Source organism: Canis lupus, chromosome 14 (assembly GCF_011100685.1).
Source record: "Canis lupus familiaris isolate Mischka breed German Shepherd chromosome 14, alternate assembly UU_Cfam_GSD_1.0, whole genome shotgun sequence".
Lineage (NCBI taxonomy): Eukaryota > Metazoa > Chordata > Mammalia > Carnivora > Canidae > Canis > Canis lupus.
The window spans coordinates 16505736-16526222 of NC_049235.1; the positions used below are offsets into that span (position 1 = coordinate 16505736).

At 39.3% G+C, this 20487-nt stretch overlaps 1 protein-coding gene across 11 annotated transcripts in view; it reads left to right on the plus strand.

Annotated features, from left to right (window-relative positions):
* Nucleotides 1–20487, plus strand: part of CDK14 (cyclin dependent kinase 14) — a 722239-nt gene that overhangs the window by 248978 nt on the left and 452774 nt on the right. The window contains exon 1 of one of the 11 annotated variants that reach the window (XM_038556761.1): nt 15127–15277. The exons of the other annotated variants lie outside the window; for them this stretch is intronic. The gene's annotated coding sequence lies outside the window, so the exon portion shown is untranslated. Of the gene's footprint in view, nt 1–15126; nt 15278–20487 lie in introns of those variants that run through there. 11 annotated transcript variants of the gene reach the window in all.

Sequence of the window (20487 nt, forward strand, 5' to 3'; positions counted from 1 at the left end):
CTGTTTTTCTGCCTATGACTCCTGTTGCCCACAGGATAACACCTGAAAGTCAGGTGGACACACAAGACTCTTCGTAGTTTGTCTGCTTTCAGTTTCATCCCCAGCTTTACCTGTCACCCATCCTGCCTCCTTTTTCCCCAGTGCACCTCGGATTTCCAGTAAGGGAGCTCATTGTATCCCTGGAAATATGTTACAGTATTTTCTACCTCACCTGTTGTGCCCCTGCCACTCTCTCTGTGTAAACATCCCCTAGCTAACATTACAAGGCTGTAAAAGTATAACTTGGAAAATATTTAATGACTCCTTTTTTGGTGTTATACCATCTGTATTAAAGTAATAAACAAGATATATATTGTCTATACCAATAAGCAGTGAGTAAGATTATAGAAATGATGATTCATGTATTTATCCAGTGAATATTTATTGAGCACTTATTTGTTAGGCACTGTTGTTTGACCCTAGAGATTGAAGAGTAAGCAAGACAGAGAAATTCCTTCCACCAGGAAAGGTTGACTTTAGTGGGGATGACAGTCGGGTAATAAACAGAAGTATAGTGGTTGGGAAGAAGTGCAAGGGATACAAAGCAAAGCAAGGGAAGGGGAAAGAAACACATGAGAGGAAGTGTTAATAAAGTAGTCAGGGAAAGTATGTCTGAGAGAGGGACATTTGAGTGCAGATCTGAAAGAAAGGAGGGAACAAAGTAGGAGACTATCTGGAGGGAGAGAGTACAATGGTCTTGAGGTTTAGAGGGGCTTCATGTTCTTAAGAAACAGGGAAGAGCTTCAGGTGGCTGGGGAATCATGAACAAGGGGACTGGTGAGAGGGTCAGAAAAGTAGCCCCTTGCAGGTCATGGTTAGGAGGTAGCATTTTATTCTAGGTTAGAAATTGTTGGGTTTTGAGCAGGACAGTGATATGTTTTACAATCCTGGTGGTTGTGTATAGACTACGGCAGGGGGGAAGAACAAAAGAGTAGCAGCAGAGAGATAAATTAGAAGGCGGTTTTGATCATCCAGAGATACATGGTGGCTTTAAACTAGGGTGGAAGCCATGGAGGTGCTGGGAAGTGGATGGATTTAGAATATGTTCTGAAAATAGCACCAAGAGAACTAGCTGTTGGATTGTATATAGGATATCAGAGAGAGCAACTGAGCATTCTCAGGTTTTTGACTAGGGAAAATCGAGTATATTAATGATAGAGTCATTACATTACATTTATTGAGATGTAGAATTTTGGGGTTGGCAGAGTATGACATCAGGAATTTGGTTTTGGACCTGGTAAGTTTGAGATTCATATTAGATATCCAAAAGGAATTGTCATATAAACAGTTGACTCTGTGGGTCTGGGGATAAGGGAAAGTTAGGGTCTAGAGATATCAGTTTGGGAACTCTCAGTGTATTGATGAGGTTTAAACCATGACATTTAAGATCCCCTAAGGAGGAAATAGAGACAGATGAAAATAGATCCAAATCCAAATCTTGGGATACCACCATCTTTGGAAGCTGGGAAGAAAAGGAACCTCCAGCAAAGGAGACTTGAGAAGCAGAGACAATGAGACAGGAAGAAACCTAGCCATGGAGCCCAAGTGAAGAAAGTTACAGGAAGGAGGAGATCAGTTATGCTGGTTGTTGCTGAGAGGTCCAGGTGAGGTCTGGGAATTACCCATTGGAATTGGGATGTGGAAGCCGCTGCTGACCATGGGTGGAGTGGAGAGAACAGAGGTCTGATTGAAATGAATTTAAGGAATTTTTTGCTTTTGTTGTCTTTACTCTTTGCTGTCAAAAAATCATTGCTGTGACTGATAATGTGGCTATCATTTTGCAATAAATACATGTGTTAAATCATTATTTTACAAACCAAAACTAAAACAGTGCCATGTGTCAGTTATATCTGTTTCTTGTTTTTTTTTCTTTTTTCTTTCTTTTTTTTTTAAAGCAGAAGAATGAAAGCAAGAGAAGCAGCAGAGCTAATTGGGGTTAACTATTCTTTTTGAAGGATTTTGTCTAAAGGGGAACAGAGTAATGAAGCTTATAGCTAGGAAGGGTTGCAGGATCAAGGCAAATCTAAGGTAGAAGATAACTTTGGGAATAAGAGTTTCATTCCTCTCTCTTTTTTGTAAAATAAGACATACTTTCCCTGAAGCAATTCTTAACTGTAATATTTATAGTCCCTATAAACATGAGAAAATTGTCATTGAAAGAGATAGGGTTTATTACATTCTCTATGCTATTAAAAATCATTCTGTAAGGTATCAGATTTTGGTGCAGTTACAATGTACTTTCTTTTAACTCTCAGGTGTTAGATGGTGTCTTTGAACTGATACGAAGGTGAACTGCACTGTGTGAGATCCTTCTCTAAACCTAGCAATAATTTCAGAGTAAAAATTTTTGAGAGGACTTGTATATCTGAAGCAAAATTGATGGCAGTTACAGAATTCCAGTTCTTTTAGAATATCTAAATGGAATTAAAAGAATCAAACATTTTCTTGATAAAAGGTATTAGATGCAGTTACAGTATTCCAATTCTTTTAAAATATCTAAATGGAGTTGAAAGAATCAAACATTTTCCCAATAAAAGATGTTGGATGGATAGGCCAATTGTTAAAAAAAGTTCTTAAATAATACTTGAAGAAAATTAGCTAATACATGCTACTTGATGCTTGTCCTGATAGGTAGGGTTAGTTTTAGTTAAAATTTACTGTCCACACAATTACATGCTCACCTTATACTTTCAGTTTGTAGGGGGCGTATGTTGGAGAAGGCTATGTTTTGAGAGTCCTGTGGTGGTGGTATTTTCACTTGTGCTTGTATTCACTGTTCTCATAGCAATTACTTTTTATTAGTGTTTATATTCTTGATTTAATTTCATGCTAATTGTAATGTCAGCACAATAATGGAGTCTACCTATAAATTATCTTATCTACTATTTTTAAAAAAGTATTAAAAGATTTTATTAATTATTTGAGAGAGAAAGAATGTGTGCATGTGAGCATGGGCAGTGGGGAGTGGTAGGGGGAAAGAGAGAGGCAGACTCCTTGCTGAGCAGGGGCCCTGATGTGAGGCTTGATCCCGGGACCCTGGGATCATGCCCTGAGCTGAAGGCAGATGCTAAACCGACTGAGCCACCCAGGCGCCCCTGTCTTACCTACTATTAAAAGAAAACTTCTTAATTATATTACCTAATGCTACTTGCACACAGAAGTAAAATATTTTGGCAAATGAGGGGAAAGAGCAAGATGATGATTGAGGTTTAGCACATGTGACTCTGCTTCTGCATAGATATCATCATAGATTTTAATTTTAATAAGAAAGCAAATTATTTGTGTATGTTCTGAAAGCTGGTGCCTCAGAATTTTATTCCTTCTTTGATCAGATAGAACATTGTGTTTAGTGCCGTCTCAGAAGACAGAATCTTGCTTCCTGATTGGCATTGATTATCTTAAAACACCCCCAATTCTTTTGGAAATGTGTGCATGCCAATTTAGAACTGTTTATTGGGTTGCTTCTGGCAAAATTGATTCTTGATGAGTTTTTATTTTCTAATTTTCTCTTGTCCAGAGAGTTTCCAGAAGCAGCCAGGTATGAATACATTTTGTGGCTGATTTTCCTGTTGGTAAATGTAAAGTTTACCTCTTCTAGCATTCGATATGCACTAAATTTCCCTTGTGTATTCTGATGGTGGTAAAATCTCTTGCTATCTTTCTAATCTGTTCAATAAACCTTGTCTTTGAAGTTTCATTATGTAACCATGGGTTCTCAGTTTTAACTTGACTCTTAAGCTGCAGCTTTGTAGTTATAATGGAGAAACATGATAGATAGAAGAGGAAGAAAGTCCAGAGAGGGGGCCAGTGAGGAAGAAGGGAGAGGAATCAGAGTAAGCTAAGCTTTCTCATTAAAACTCATAGAGAACTATATATAGCTCCTTCTACCCTTAGCCAAAGGAAATACCAAGAAGGGTTGTAGGGTAGTACATATAGCTGTTAAAAAAGTAGTTGAATTTAATGGATTAGTACAGTGCAATTGCAAATGCAATAGAAATAGAAATAGAAATAGAAATACAGATACTGGAGAAGAATCAATAGGAATTGATGGACATAAAGAGTGACTGAGAAAATGAGCCTAATGGCCCATGGCTGCTGCAGCAGGAAGTGCCCAGGCTGGCCTTAGCCAAGAGAACCCAGACTAGTAGCAGACCTCATGCAGAAGTGTGAGCCCCAAATGTATCTGAGGTGCCTAAAGGCTTACTGCTGAACTCTCCTCAGTATGCATCATGCTTATCACTGGGTTGTAAAAGCCTTTATTTTCCTGAACACTGTTCTGTGCAGTTTAGACTGCATAAAAAGCCTCTAAGGTATTGCATCATCACCATCATCATCATTATTATTATTAGCCCCATGTGTTAGGTATCTTCCCTAAGGTCAGGAACCCAGGTTTGTCAGATTCTTTTTTTTAAGTTAATTTTTAAAAAGGTTTTATTTATTTATTTGACACAGAGAGAGAGAGAGAGAGAGAGTGCACAAGCAGGGGGAGTGGCAGGCAGAGGAAGAGGGAGAAGCAGAGCAGGGAGCCTGATGCCAGACTTGATCCCAGGACCCTGGGATCCTGACCTAAGCTGAAGGCAGATGCTTAACAGACAGACAGTCACCCAGGCATTCAGCTTGTCTGATTTTTTTTTTAAAGATTTTATTTATTTATGAGAGAGAGAGAGAGAGAGAGAGAGAGAGAGAGAGAGGCAGACACAGGCAGAGGGAGAAGCAGGCTCCACGCAGGGAGCCTGATGTGGGACTGGATCCCGGGACTCCAGGATCATGCCCTGGGCCAAAGGCAGGCACTAAACTGCTGAGTCACCCAGGGATCCCCCAGTTTGTCTGATTCTTGAGCTCACAATCTTTTCCAGTTAGCTGTTCTGCATCTGAGCTTATGTTGAAGTTCGTGCTTCAGCCTACTTGTCTATATGGTTTCATCTGTGATGTCTCTTTTCTCCTCAAGTCTGCTTTATCTTAGGGTTCTAACTTGAATGTTGGTGGAAAGGAAATATCTGAACCCAGATCTTCACCCAGTTGGGGTTCCTTAAAGTCAGGTGGTCTTCCTGGGGTTGCAGTTTAACTTTGTGCCCATAGTAGGAACTGGTTATGATGGGGTCAGCCAGAAAGTATGAATTGTTTGCTTGTTTTTTAATGTGAACTTCTATATGAGTTGAAGTTTCTTTGAATGGTTGGGAGAAATGACGATTAGGTAGGGAATGTGATGCTTCAGTGGAGGATGGATAAAACCGAGTTAATAATGTTTGGCCTTTGTATTGTGAGAAGTAAAACATTACCTTCCCTAAATTAGAATCAATACTGGGGAGAGGAATGAGAGCTAAAGATGGTCTCCAAGTTGCCCATGACTAGCTGTTGCAACAATTCTCAAAACTAAGTTTTCCTTAAGGAATATGGAAAAAGACTTTGGTTGTCTGCATTGTGGATTACTAGGAAAAACCACATCTTTGAACCAGATGGGCAGGCAGTGTACTCAGAGTCCCTGGAGTTCCTCCAAATAATCTTCCACCAAAGGCGAGAAAAGAACCATTGTTCGTGGGGGTTCAAATCATGGAAGTCATTCAACTCTTCTAGGCTGTGCTCCTATGATATTACAAAGGTTCTTTGTTAAATTATCAAATTACATCGAGATAGAGATAACAAGTCTTGTGCTAAGGATGATCATTGCTAGTTTTGGGATATATATTTTCACCCAACATCTTACCTATTGAATTCTTTGTGACTCTAGTGTTCAGAGCTTAAGTACCTAAAGTAAAAATCTGCCAGTTTTGCTTTATCTATGAGGCTTCTCTCATTCTTAGTTCCTATAGTATTTTCTTTTATATTTTCAGTGGCAATTATTTCTTGTGTTATACTTGTATACTTATGTGTCTGTGAGGACAGCAGTTGTGTCTCATTTATCCCTATACCCCTGATAGTACTTCTCATATGAAGCTCAATAAATGATTGGTAAATGAATAGAACATGAAAAAAACCCTTTAGTAATGAAATACAGAAAATATCGTTTACTCAGTATCTTCTTTACATACTCCACACGTCCCCAGTGTATTTTTGTGACTTTTTCTAAAATTCCCTTGCTGTTACTTGTTTAATTTTTAATAACCCTCTTTCAACTTCATGGCCAGAAAGCCTTTAAAGTCCAGGGTCGGTGTAACAAACTGATTTCCCTTTTACAATTCCACTGACATTTCTTAGCTGCATATGGGTGGTGATATTTACCAGCAGTTTATGAAGAGTCTCTGCAAGCCACATCAGTTTAGTATCATTTACGTATTGTCCCTCAAATTTGAATATGTGCTATCACAGCAACTTGTATGCCTGATTAAATCAATTGGTCCAAGTATTTAAGCTTTCTACAGGTGCAGATAACTAATAGGTAATGCTCCATGTCTCATGGCAGCTATACAACTTCCCCTGTAAATTAAAAGAATAAATTTAAAAGTTTAATATGTATGATAATTTAGTACAAATTTATAGAAATACCAGTATGTACTGTAGGTATGTGAAGTAGCCTTATAAAAACATTTGGCTGCTATTAAACCCATCCTTTCCGATGGTCCTATGAGTTGACATCAACCTCTGATCTCCTTTTCTTGGAGTTTAAAGCAATGTGTCTATTAAGTTCTTTAGCCACAGTTCTGGCATTGCTGTGCTGTAGCTGCCCATCCTTTTGTGCATGTATTTCCACATGCGCTAGCACTATTGGTTACAAGGAACTGAACATCAACTCGAAGGGGTTAGAGTTAAAAATAGGATTTATGGTGAGGTTAGTGTGACAGGATAGAAGCAAGGACTGAACAACTGCATTTTAAAAAGTCAGCCAACCAGGCAGTGCCAAGAACCTCGGCGGCTGGGACCAGGGATGTCATGTCATCACTGCCGTCCGTCTCTTGCCCTCATTTCTTGACCTCATCTCCTTGTTAATTTTGGGATTTCAGTCTGGCTTCTCTGTAGGACTTGAGACACTGACACTGGTAGCTTCTCAGCTGATACTCCTGCTTTGCCACCACCAGGAGTAAAAGGGTGGGGTCCAGTTGAGCTCTGGTTTGGAAAAGTCCCAGAGAACAACTGGCCTAAGTTGGATCGCTGGTCTGGTGCTGGACAGGATGCAGCCCTCCCTAGATTGCAGTAGATGGTGTCAGGGGAGGAACCACCCCAGGAACCAGCTTATTTACATAACCATTCAAGTAAAACATTCGACAAGTGGCAGTGAGGATTCAACCAGTTTTTGAGTGCTGCTGTTCTTAGTGTTTCACTGGGTATGGAAGGAATGTAGAAGTAAATGCATTTCAGAGCTGTTAGCATCCCTGTTACTCATGCCTTTTTGCCTTAAACTTCATTCTCTGTTACACTAGTGAGATAGGACTGGTTATATGATCATATGATAGCCCTTCCTTAGACAAATGATTACTTTGGTTTGCTTTCTATTCTTTGAGGATGGTCAACATGTGGTTTCAGAGTGTCTAAGTTATTACCAGCATTAACTTGAAAAGGCAAATACCAAGACATTGGCCAAAGGAAAGTTAATTAAATTACATTGGAGCACGTATTTTAATTTCAATTGTGAGTTTCTTCAGTTGGTTATCTTTTTGTTATCATGCTTCTTGTTGAATGTATAGCATTGTTACCCATTCTTTTCCATGGCGCTGCTTCCTATTTTATTTTTTAGGGGTATAGAGTGAGACAAAGGAAGAAAATTATTTAATAAATCCTTTTTTTTTTTTTTTAATTTCCTTCTTTATTTATGATAGTCACAGAGAGAGACACACACAGAGAGAGAGAGGCAGAGACACAGGCAGAGGGAGAAGCAGGCTCCATGCACCGGGAGTCTGATGTGGGATTTGATCCCGGGTCTCCAGGATCGCGCCCTGAGCCAAAGGCAGGCGCCAAACCGATGCCCCACCCAGGGATCCCCCATAGATAGTTAATAAATCCTTTTTATTTTAATATTTTAAACTATATACTAGATCAGTGGCAGGGAATTTCTAGATTAAAACATGTCAAGGTAATTTAAAATTGTTTCTGTATGTCTCTTTGACAGGCTCATTTAAACAAATTTTCTTCCTTTGGGATTTTCTTGATTTTCTAAGTAGAATTTTAGAAAGCTGGTTTAAAGTTTCTAAAGGCAATACAGCTGACTTATAACCCTGAACTAGAAAACTTTTTCTTCCCTTTTCATAGTTAGCATAAAAAAGTTAAGTAAGTTTTTTAAAAAAAGATTTAATTCCTTAAGAAGCTTTTTGATAGTCCTGGATTTGTAGATTCTCTCCATACTGGAATCCTGACATCAGGAAGAGAGAAAATCCTCACATCTTTTCTCAATGCTTTTTGCCTTTCTTCTTGCTTCTATCTGAGGATTTTGTGTCTGCCACTGAAGTCTTATAATTTAATTCACATTTCCAAGATCATATTAGTGCTACACATTTGGAACTCTCTGATACTGTTATTTTGTGAATATGGTCATAGTAAGATCACTTTTACACCTGAGTCTCTTGCTGAATTTCACATACTTGGGACATGGCACCACATCAAAAATCCAGTTGTGTTTTTGCAAGGATGTGAATGGGAAAACCGCACTAGGCCATGTGAATACCTCAGCATTTTATATGTTACTTGAATAAATAATAAATACATAAATGTGTATAGATATGTATATAGAAACCATGTAATGTATGTTTTAATGCAAAAATCTTATGTGCCAAGGATTAGAAATTTAACTGAGAAGCAAAGACTGAGATATAGACAAGTTGTTATGGCGTGTAATTGAAGAACATGGCACGGAAATACAACATATAGGTAGGAGGAAGATTGTTCCCTAAAAAGGGGTAGACTGAACCCTTGGTTAGAAGCAGAACTATGATCAGACATCACATTTTTAAAAGAGGCAAAAATAAGGTCTGTGATATGTACCCACCTATTTCTGTTACTAGATGTATGATAATCAGCCTACTATGCTGCTTTTTGACAAACATAACCTAGTTTCCTTGCTATAGCTCTGTTTTTGGGCTCTTAATTTCCAACCTAGATGAAGTTCATAACTGAACTTTTCTCACCTGGACATATTTTCTGTAGTTCGCGATGACCAGCATAGGATTTATCTCTAGCCAAGAAACAAATATAGAGCATCTATTGTATGCAAGACCTGAAGGCAGAGATAAAGATGTGGCCTTTGTGTGTGTGTTTATGTGTGTGTGTGTGTGTGTGTGTGTGTGTTTATGTGTGTGTGTTAGGGCTATTTTCTTTTTGTTAGTGCTCTGGACACATGGATTTTGAATGGTCTACTCTCAATCTTATTTCCCTATGAGCCCTCATGTTTTTAGAGTGCAATTTTATAAAAAAGATTTACTTATTTATTCGTGAGAGACACACACACACACAGAGGCAGAGACATTAGCAGAGGGAGAAGCAAGCTTGTCGCAGGGAGCCTGATGTGGGACTCAGTCCTGGATCCTGGGATCATGCCCTGAGCTGAAGGCAGACACTCAACCCCTGAGCCACCCAGGCGTCCCTTAGGGTGCAATTTAACAGAATGCAACATTTTTTAGGAACAAGTTTACTGGGTTGTGATAGAATTAGTATTTGTTATATTTACTGATAAAATTAGTTCATTTTTTTCCCTCTAGAAAAACATACTACTCAGAACATACTCAAAGTTGTGTAAATATTAAGAAGAAAATCCTAAAGTTTTGTGAAATGCCATGAATGATACATGGATATTTTTGGTATTGAGAAAATATTTATTTTTTATTTTAAAATATTTTATTTATTTGAAAGAGAGAGAGAGCATGTATGAGAGAGAGAGAGATCATGAGCAGGGGGGAGGGATAAGGGAGAAGAAGGGATAAGGATGTGGGACTCGATCCCAGGACCCCCTGGATCATGACCTAAGCTGAAGGCAGATGCTTAACCAACTGAGCCACTTAGGTGCCCTGAGAACACATTTTAGATAAATAATGTTTCTCTGAATATATGGAAGTCTAAGCAATGACTAGCATTAGTGGAGAAGAATTAAGTCCTAGAATTTCTAGGATTTATTAAAAATAAAGGTTTACGTTTACTAAAACCTTGTGAGCATTTTTAAGTCAACCATAACATGAACATTTCACTGTAAAAATTTGCAATAGAAATTGCTAGGGTTACCTGTATCTATAATAATTTGAGATTCAGCCTTTTTTTTGGGGGGGGGGGGTCAGTTTCTATCTTTTCTCTATCACTTTTCAAAGTATCTTCTCCTCCTTTAGACTTAAAGGTTTATTTATTTATTTATTAAATATTTTATTTATTTATTCATGAGAGACAGAGAGAGAGAGAGAGAGAGAGAGGCAGAGACACAGGCAGAGGGAGAAGCAGGCTCCATGCAGGAAGCCCGATGTGGGACTTGATCCCGGGTCTCCAGGATCATCCCCTGGGCTGAAGGCAGCGCTAAACCATTGAGCCACCTGGGCTGCCCCAGACTTAAAGGTTTATTGAAATTAATTCATAAGATGGATTTATTGTATTAGATTTATATGCATAAAGTAGACTTTTCTCTTACCCCTTTCCTAACCTTACTTCCTTATTTATTTTTTTCTTTTTTTGGTTAAAAAAAAGAGGGTAAGGTTTCTCTATCCCTTATTTCTTTTGTCTAGGTTCTTTTTTTATGGGGGGGAGTTAATCTATTAGACTCTACTTATGTGAAAGTCAGGCATCTGGCAGCTTCATATGTTAGAGATGGCTCCAGGTTGGCTGATAGGAAACAAGACTTTCCACCCAGGTAAGAAGTACCACAGAACCTATAGGGTACAGCTGGTGGTTGTGGGGCCGAGGGGAGGTGACTAGGCTAATATTTCTCCATTCAGGAGAAAGTTCCTAGCTCTGCTTTGCATTTCCCTATTCTTGCATTTGCACAAACCTCTATTCACAGTGTTCTAATAAGCTTCTTTGTCTAGTCGCCCAAGCACAGGGATGGTTAAAGAAGCTTGTGGCAAGACTAAGAAGAGTGTGGTGGTGTCAGGACGAGGTGGCACATTTCAAGCCTTAAGAAGGAAAGTGTGAAGGAAAGGGAAAATAAACCATAAAAATGATGCAGAGGAGCACATGGATGTCAGGTCTTGAGATTAGGAGCCAGTGGTCCTGCATACTCTCGGTTAAACCCTGATGACTGTCACTGCTGTTCACAATTGACCCAGTCATCAGTTGAAGATTAGACTGTGTTTATTATAATTCATTTGAAAAGTCAGGGAGGTGCACGATAACTTTTTTCATTTAAAAAAAAACAAACCCACATATAAAGGCAGACACTGCAAGGGATCAATTTTTGTTTTCCTGCAAAAATGACCTAAGCAGATAGAGGTCAGATTCTAGCATTTTTATCCATCAGTTGTCTTTCTTATCTTTTCCTTTATATCTATCAGGATGATGTTTTTATGAAAGACTTTTGTAAATAGGCCTTTCTTTAAAAAAAAAAAAAATCTTTTATTGTTCTTCTGTGGTGTAGTTTCAGATATATCTCAATGACCTAAAATAAAGACAGTTTTAATAGCAGTGGATTGTGATTCCTGTATGACATGAACATAATGATTAGTTTCCTGTAGCTTTGCCTTTTAGCCTCTGTTTTTTCACTTCTGCTTTAAGGCCAAACTTGTGTACCTGCTGTGTATGTAAGTTGATGCTGTATTTCCCCTACTCATTCTTCCCATACATTCTTCAAGGTCCCCATCTATTCCCACTCTTTGGGAGCCCACAGAATTTGAACAACGGTCATCAGCAGGAGCTCTTCCTAATTTATTTATTCAACAGGTACTGAGTGCTATCCTAGGGACTGGGGAATGCAGAGAGCAAATCAGTAGAATCCATGCTCTGGAGCCATTTACATGCTAGTAGGGGCAGAAGACAAATAAATACATTGCAGCAAACACGGTACATGGTGATGGGGAGGAAGGAGCAACAGCAGAAGAGGGAAGCCAGGGAACAACTCTGAGGAGGAACTTACTGAAATCCAACTGAGTAATGAGAAGGCATCGGCCAAGATTATCTGAGGAAGAACATTCTAGGCAGCAAGAGCCACACAGATGGATTTCTGAGGCAGGAATTAGCTCTGAGCAAAAGAAAACTGGTCCATTTTGGCTGAAGCAGAGAGTGGTGAATGCTCAGGGTTCCCTGCTTAGATCTGCTTGGCCAGTGGGTGCCCACAGAAGCACTTCCTCTCCAGGCCTCAGTCAATGATGACCAGTCCACCAGGGGTACGCATGGCCCTCTTGCTTCAAGTGGGCTAATGTTGGTTGTGGTTTTTTTCCTCTGAGGCCACTCTTCTTGCTTTCCCTCATCCTCCTTGTCCTGTCTTCTCACTCTTTTTCTCTGAGAACATGTCCTCAGTAAATTAGGTGAACAAGAATCCTTGCTGAGCTCTATTTCTAGGAAACCATAACCTAAGACAGGTAACTGAGCTTCTGACCACTTTTTGCAGCTCCAGACCCTTGTATAGTTGCCTACTTACCATGGCCGCTTGGATATTCCAAAGATATCTAAAACTCAACATGCAAAAATTGAATTCGTGATAATTCTTCTTTCCTTCCTTTTCAAGCTTTTGTTCTTCCTGTATCTATTCCTTTGGTTTATGAGTCCACCTTTCACTTAATTATACAGAATTCAGGGCCATGCTTGGATTTTCCCTTTCCATTAGATCTCCTTTCTAGTCATGCAGCAAGTGACTCAGATTGAATGTCTCTCACCTCTTTTATCTTTCTATCTCCATTTTCTTTTAAGATTTTATTCATTTATTTGAGAGAGAGTGAGAGCAGCAGTGGGGGGAGGAGGGGGTGAGGAGGGGCCGAGGGAGAGGGACAAGCAGACTCCACGCTGATGCCGGGCTCAATCCCATAACTCTGAGATCATGACCCAAGTCAAAACCAAGAGTCCTACTGACTGGGCCACTCAGGCTCTGCCATCTCCATTTTTATTGCTTTAGTTCAGGGCTTTGACTAAACCATTCATCTCCCAAGTAGCCTCCCCAGGTCCCCTCCCGCACCCCTCTAATCCATTCTACACCATTACCCTGTGGCAAAATGAAAAATCCCATCCAGCTGCTATTCTGCTTGCAGTCCTTTAGTGCTTTCCTGTTGGATTAAATGGCAGCTTCCTGTAGGATAAAATCCCCAACTTCTTAGCGCGGCTTACAGGTCTGTTATGCTCTGGCACTGAGCCATCTTTCCCTCCGCCTTCACAGCTGCCACCCGTCTATTCAGCGCTGGGTGCTTTTTCTCGACAGCTTTCAGTTTCAGGCCTCTGCTCCTTTTGTCCTCCTCCTGGCCAGTGCCTGGAAGACTCCGCTTTATGCTGCCTCCCCAGTGAAGGCTTCTTTAGCCAACTAAGTGCTCTCAAAACACATTTTGGTCTATTACAATCACTTGCTTTAGTTTTAATCACTCCCTGGGTTCCTTGAATGCAGAGAACATGACTGTTCACATTGCTGGGTGCATCAGCGCATCTTTATTGGATGAATCCATGAAAAAAATAAATGGGAAACCTGATTGTGTGAAGTTTTTTACAAGATAACTTCATGACCATGAACACCATATATGCCCTTATCTGCCAACTCTATAGGAAAAAAGATATAGAAACTATTTGGATGAAGTGACTGAAGATAACACTTCTTCTTCTTCTTCTTCTTTTTTTTTAAGTTTTATGTATTTATTTGAGATAGAGCATACGAGTCGAGGTGGGGGTTGGGTGGTGCAGAGGCAGAGGTAGAAGCAGACTCCCTGCTGAGCAGGAAGTCCCAGTGCGGGGCTCAATCCCAGGACCCTGAGATCATGATCTGAGCCAAAAGCAGATGTTTAACCGACTGAGCCACCCAGGCGCTCCTGGGAGATATCTTTGAACCAATTAGGATATGAAGGGAAAACACTTTCCTCTGAGCTTTCTAATTTTAAGTCCACCCAGTCCTGTGGGCTATGAGAATATTGGCTGCTCACCATTGATAGAGTAGTTACCTCCTATTGTACTTTAATCTCTTAATTATGTAAATATCTGTGAGATCATATTTCATGCTTGACTTTTAAAATTTCTTGCCTAAAATAGTTTTCAGTTGTATCCTTGTGTCTTAATTTATATCCTTTTGTGGTTCTGTTTTATGAGGATGGAAGTACTTGCAAGAAAGACAAGGTGTAACTTAAACCAATGTCCTGTAGGGGTCGCTATGAGTAGCCTTTTGGCATTCTTCCTTGCCACCCAGCACCCAGCACTGTGTGGTATGACTTGACATAATTAACCTAAGGATTGTGAGATCTGGTTTGTGTTGGCATGTTACTTTTGAAAGTGGTATAAGCTCTAACCCCTCTAATCAAGAATTCTATAGGCTTGTAAGTATGTATTTTATCACTTTGGTTCTTTTAAGTGCTACTACACCTGTGCATTTTTATCCTCATTTATTTGGTGCATGGTTATTTTAGAGATCTCATTATGCCCCATTTGCATATGAAAAATATAAACACATAGACACATTTAAGTATTTTAGTGGCTTTTGCAGCACGAATGGTGGTAGCCATCATTGGCCTTCCATAGGACCTCAGATTGTTTAATGGGGTTGTCACTCAGGATACTTACTGGCTTCCTCCAGTGCCTTTAAAAAAATTGAATTGAGTATGATGAGGTGCATCCCCTTGATTAAATGTTTTTCCTCCTTTGCAATCACCATTAGCTGTTTGGCTCCCATTCTGTATTCTTTTGAAGCAGCCCTGCATTGCAAATCAATATCTTTCTGAAGAGACAGTGTGTTGTGAATTGCCTGGACAGCATATGCACGGTTACTTTGGCTGCAATGCTGCTGCAGAGCCTGGTTACTCTGCCTTCCTGGGAACTCCACAGGCAAGTCCATCGTGTTTGGAGGAAAAAAAAAAAAAAAAACCTAGATTTTTTTTGGGGGGAGGAAAAAACGAACTGTTAAAGCTATTGATACTGAATGTTAGAATGTCCTTTGTATTCTTCTGAACTATTTTTGGTCTTGTTCCACTGAGATTAGTTTCTCTTAGGTGATTTCTGGTGTGTTTTTTTTCTCGTGTGTGTGTGTGGTGTTTTTTTTTTTTTTTTTGCTTTTGCTTCCCCCTTTCTTGGTTGTAGTACGGCCGTACCATTTCAGCTTGCTAGTGCAGAAAGATGTGAATTCAGTTGCTGTATGAGCCTGGCCTGGTGCAAACACATTACTAGAGACATGTTAAAGAGTTCCAGGTGAATCGAGCCTGAGAGAGACAACAGCAAAACGGTAAGACGGAGCATGCTTAAAATTAGAGCAGAGATTTTAATTTGGAGCATCTCGGCAAGTCTGAATCCTGACTCACTCATTTACAACTTGAAAAGGATTCATTTTATGCATGTCATTTCACTCACCCCCTTCTATTTAACTGCCAGAAACATCACAGATTGATCAAGGGGGTATTTAAATTAGGGATCCGACAGGAGGTTACTCATGGAGAGTCTCTTGAGGTTCCCAAGGCTACTGCTTGTAGTTTGTAAACACCAGGAGCAGTGATAAGATGAGGAAAAGGTTTAGCGTCTGTGCTTCTTTGCTATAGCTGAGTGTTATTTCTTCCGAAACTAGTCTTATTTATTACAGCTTAAAGAGATCTTACAGATTGTTTTACCCGGCTTTGCTTGGCTGAATGCCCTCTGAATCAAGCCAGTGAAGGACGGGAGACCACTTCTTTCATTTGGGTAAACTGATATCCATGAATTAGCTGGATTGGACCTTACTGGAATAAGCATCTCTAATATATTAGGGATCTGGGCTTCCTCTTTGCTTGTTCCACCCCTTCCCTTCTAGAGCACAGAAATGTACCTTCTTTACGTCTGTGCTGCCTGGCAGAGGTCAGTGTGCTGGTATTTTGCATCATTACACCTGTAGTGGTTATGCTTTCATGTATAGAAATCATAATCCTTCATGCGGTTCTGCCTGAAGTGCTGGCTCTAATAGTGGATGGTTAGCATTTTGGATGCTAATGGAGAACCCCTGCATGCTTGAAGGACTGGGCTAGCAGACAGGCTGCTCCAAAATGATGCTTACCTGCTTGTGCTGATGATAACAGTTGAGACACAGAATATAAACCTTGATATCTACAGGGGTTGAATTTCTATTTCCTTTGTTAATTGACACACAGTTTTGGGAGGTGGAGGACAGTCGAAGTTGCAGAACATGTTTTAATATTGTTCAAAGTGAGACTATATTACATGGTCCTGGTGGATTTCTTAGGATCCATCTACTATATAGGTGCTGAAGTTAAGGGTGACAGCATTTGTTTTTTTGCTTTAAAAATATTCTGCTTATATATACTTTAACTCAGAAAATCATGTAGAATATAAATGATGTAGATAGTGATTATCAGTTGAGAAAATCATCAGTAACTTGCTGTAGCATGTTGGCCATAAGTCAGTTGTGTATGATTTTATGACATTAGTATTTTTAAAAAAGATCACCTGATTTCTTGATAGACAAGTGAGAGAAATTTTTCACTGGTGGGGGGCACTTAGGAGCCTGAAATATCCTTCTATATTTACCTAACTATTGATTATAAATATGAGGCATTGATTTTTAGGAATGAATATTTGGATTTTCTTCCAAAGAAAATCCAAGTTTTCTGTTATTTTTTATCATTTATTACTTCCTAAAAAGTTAACATGAATTATTAGCTCTTCTTTTCCATACTTCAGTAGTTCTTTTTCTGAAAGAAACTTTTTTCTGTTCAGAACAACTCTGTGTTGTTGTTTTCTGAGAGTGATATGTTCTAGCTATTTATATTTTCACCTTTACTTTGTATAAGCTGTGAGGTTTATTTTTTTGCCCTGTGACAGAAGGAATTGTACATTTGCAAAAAGTAGTTTTTAAAAAGGGGAAGTGTGGAATAGTTATAGGACATTGATTTTACAATCATACACTTTTTAAAAAAAAGATTTCATTTATTTATATGAGAGAGAGAGAGAGCACTCATAAGCAGGGCATTGGCAGAGGGAGAGTAAGAAGCAGATTCCTCTGAGCAGGAAACCCAGCTGGGGCTCTACCCCGGGACCCCGAAATCCTAACCTGAGCTGTAGGCAGACACTTAACTGACTAAACCATCCAGGTGACCCACAGTCATACACTTTTGTAATTCCTCATTCTGCAAACATTTATTAGCCATCTACTATGTGTAAGACATTGTAAAGACCTACTGTGAGGAAGTACAATGCAGTAATATATATACCCCCTTCCCTGAAGGGGCTTAGATGGAGTAGCACTGGGGTTTTTCTCTGGAATATGCTCTGGAATATTCTTTCTTATGAATAAGTAAATTTGATACTTTTTAAATATTATATTTTCTCCTTAGGAGACTCCTTCTATTTCCTTTTAATCATTTATTTATTTATTTATTTATTTATTTATTTATTTATTTATTTTTAATTTTTATTTATTTATGATAGTCACACAGAGAGAGAGAGAGAGGCAGAGACATAGGCAGAAGGAGAAGCAGGCTCCATGCACCGGGAGCCCGACGTGGGATTCGATCCCGGGTCTCCAGGATCGCGCCCTGGGCCAAAGGCAGGCGCCAAACCGCTGCGCCACCCAGGGATCCCCTAATCATTTATTTATTAAACAAACACTTATGGAGAGCCTACTGTGTAACAGTGTAAATGCTTTGTAACAGTTAAGTCAAAAAGATCAGGTGCCTGTCCACATGGATCTTTCCATGTACTGTACTTCTTTTTAAGATATTTCCAGGAGAAATTTTGGAGCAGGTTTCTTTCATTTGGGGCAATCACAATACAGGTACTGTATGCTCTGATTTTTTTTCATTTTTTAATTTTGGTATATATATATAATATACATACCATACTCGACCATTTTTAAGTGTACAATTCATTGCCAATAAGTACTTTCACAAAGTACTGCTACCAACACTACTATCCATTTCCAGAATTTTTTTTTCCATCATCCAAACAGAAAAACTCTATACCCATTAAATAATAACTCCCCAGTTTCCCTCCCCCTGGTCCCTGGTAATCTCTAGTCTACTTTCTGTGCCTCTGAATTTGCCAATTCTAGGTACCTCATCAAATGGAATCATACAACATTTATCCTTTTATGTTTGGTTAATTTCACTTAGCATGTTTTCAGGCTTCATCTCTGTTGTAGCAGGTACCAGAATTTCATTACTTTTTAATATATGCTTTGATATTTTTTTAGTGGAGGAGGAGCAGAGAGAATTTTAAGCAGGCTCCATACCCAGTGCGGAGCCCCGTGCAGGGCTTGATCTCACAACCCTAAGATCATGACCTGAGCCGAAATCAAGAGTCAGACACTTAACTGACTGAGCCACCCAGGCGCCCCAATATATGCTTTGATATTTGTATGGAAAACACCAGAATTCCCTCTTCTTCCTTATATGATTTCACTAAATCAAGTTTTCATATGGATACCATAATAGATAGAGATACTAAAACTAAAAGCTTGTGGAGAGGGGCAAGGAATGAGGAATAGAAATGCACTGAGGGAATGATCTATAGATATATTACATTTGCATTCTCTACATGGCCTGGTAATTGAGCATGGTAATTGAGCTACTTAGGTTTTCATGTCATTTCTTTGGTGATAGAAAGCAACAGTCAGCTGAAATATTCAGTGGAAGGCTGAACTGTGGCCTTTGTCAGTATTAACATTTGAATTGCACCCACTCTTCTTCAGTTCCCCTGCTCTATCCGGTCATGTTGAGGTCCCCCTACAGAATTAAAGACTCTTAGAATTGGCAGGTTTTTAGCACTTGTGTTGTCTGATTGGCTCATCACCATCTGCTCAGCCAGTGGGAAAGTGAGACTTGACTCAGTCTCCTGATACCCTCTGCAAACCTTCCTTCACTGCCTACTGCTGTTTTCAACGGACAGTCTAAAAACCCCATATATCTTCTGTGTTGGGCAGAGAAGAATAGGAGAGGAGAGTATAAGCTTTTTGCCATATTAGTTTTCCATTGGATGAGGTAAGCTTGGTTTCATCAATATAGCATTCTCTTTCTCAAGTTTCTTCCTGATACTGCTTATCTTAAATCCAGATGGTTTTTCTCATAGAGAATCTTTTTAGAAAGCCAAGTTAAGGCTCTCAGAGGTATCCATTTATCTGCCATCAACTGATTTGATGATTCTTAGATTGGATCAGTCTGTGGGTTATGTCCATGCTTTTACCATACTAATCAGGAAACACAAACATATATGGGAAAGGAAGATTGAACATGGCAGTGCCTAATGTCTGAGGCAGTCCATCTTCCCCATCAGCCTGTCCTTTTTTAATGATCTTAATGCTTCTGCCTGCCTTAACTACTTTTCTGTTTGGCCTTGACTTTTGATATGAGGCTGATTTAGAATCAGGTTGATCAAAGGCATGTTAAGTTTAGGTGGTGGAATTAGTGAGGGGTGAAGAGAGGATGGATCAGAAAATCTTAAACCAGAGAGGACTCACTTTGCTCAGCTTTAAAAGTGCTTTCTTTTGCATCAGGAGAAGAGAGAATGAGAGAAATGTTGCAGACCAGGTCAGCCTTTGCTTATTTTTCTCACAATATAAATCCTGGGAACATGTGAGGAGGACATCCCAGTGGTCAAGAGCTTGAGCTTTGTAGTCAGAGTCTTAGAATAAATTTTTCCCCCTCTGCCTACTCTCTTTGTCATCTTGGATATGCTCCTTAATTCTTGTGTGCCTCAATTTAAACGTCTGAAAAATCAGAATAATTATCATACTCCTTGGTGTTGTTGTAGAGATTGAAAAACTACTTATAAAAAAAAAAGAAAAACTACTTATAAATCATTTTTCATCATAGCTGTTATATAATAAGAGCACTATAATAACCATCATCATTATCATTGTTATCTAAAAATCCTTAATTTCCATCTCTCTCTTCTGTCAACTTGAATTTATCCTGTCTAAGCTTTCTTTTCCAGTTTGCTTGTTTATTGAGCATATATGGCAATTTTTAGTTTTACTGTGTTTGACGAGAATAAAAAGAGGATTTGAAAAAGTGCTCCAGTATTCCATTTATCATCTGGTAGGTTTTGGAAGAATAGCTGTTCTAGAAACTTCCTCTTCTGCCCAGCTGATACAAGTTTGCCCCAGTAGCTTATTCCTTAGCTAAATGAGATCTCTTGCTAAAATTCAAAGAGGACAGTGAAATGTTCCTGGAAGCACTGGGGCTTATTTTCAGGTGGCAGACAAGCAGCAGGATATGTGTATCCCACTGCTCTGCTCTATTCACCTTGACTCTCTCCGTTCAGATTCACTATTGACTTTACTCAGTCATAGAAAAGGTTTGACAGAACCAGTCCTCATGAAATCAGTGAGAACTCTATTATTAATGGATTGCCGTCAAATTTATTATTGCTGAAATTTTAGCTCTTTACAAGAGATGGACCAGTTGTTAATAAAGCTGCATTGAAAAATAGTTCCGTTTTCCCCCCAGAGAT